The sequence below is a fragment of the Micropterus dolomieu genome, linkage group LG18 (genome assembly GCF_021292245.1).
Source record: "Micropterus dolomieu isolate WLL.071019.BEF.003 ecotype Adirondacks linkage group LG18, ASM2129224v1, whole genome shotgun sequence".
Taxonomy (NCBI): domain Eukaryota; kingdom Metazoa; phylum Chordata; class Actinopteri; order Centrarchiformes; family Centrarchidae; genus Micropterus; species Micropterus dolomieu.
In genome coordinates, this window is record NC_060167.1 from 32,433,774 (window position 1) to 32,434,713 (window position 940).

Here is a 940-nt window from a genome sequence, read left to right on the forward strand (position 1 = left end):
ATGTTACGAGATCAAAACAACTTATTTTATGTGGTTTGGCTCCAGCGTGTATTACAGAGGTAACTGTGGACAATAAAAGAATTGTCATCAGGTTTCCTGTCCATACGTCTGAATCAGGGTATTTATACACTTATTGAAACCAAATGTAATGCTTTTTAAAAACCTTTTCAAGACTTAAACAAAGAAAATGTAATACCCTGTGCACAGCAGAACAAAAGCACATGAGGACTGTGCAAAATGTTTAAAATCAACCACGATATTAACGTGGACTTTTTTCGATATGTATCTCAACATACAAACATATGCAAAATGACAAGCAATTAGTAAAATATAATAACTTAAAAGAATTTTATTACTGTTTGCTTCGAATCCTTAATTTGGAGAAATCTGTAAAAGAAAGCAATATTTAATACAATATCATTGCCCCGCCCTAATGTACATTAATACAGACAGGCCTATCAAAACCAGCCCAGTCTGAAGACTGAGCACAGATAAATCCAAATCAAGAGCGAGACTCCACAACAAGGTTAGTTAAATATGATCACTTAAGGCTTTTAAACATCAGTGGTGTGGTCTTAAGGGTCCAAACATACAGTGGGCAATTCTAAAATGGGAGAAAACTGGACTGTCAAGAGAACCGACTGAACATTTTAATATGTAACCGTAGTTCATGTGGGTCAGTGTGATTTCACGAGATATGCATCATCTCAAAACGTAAGACTTTTCATAACTAAAAACAAGATTTCTGAAGTCTTTTTATACGCTTACATTAAAAAGGACCTGTTCAAGGACCTGCGGATACCCTGTTGAATGTTCTTTTTCTACACTGACTAAAGGGGGTTTAGCATTCCCAACTAGGAACTTTAAACAGGATCAACTACTATTGAGATGACATGAGTATGTTTGTAAATTATGCTAGGCAAGAAGAAACAGATGAGTA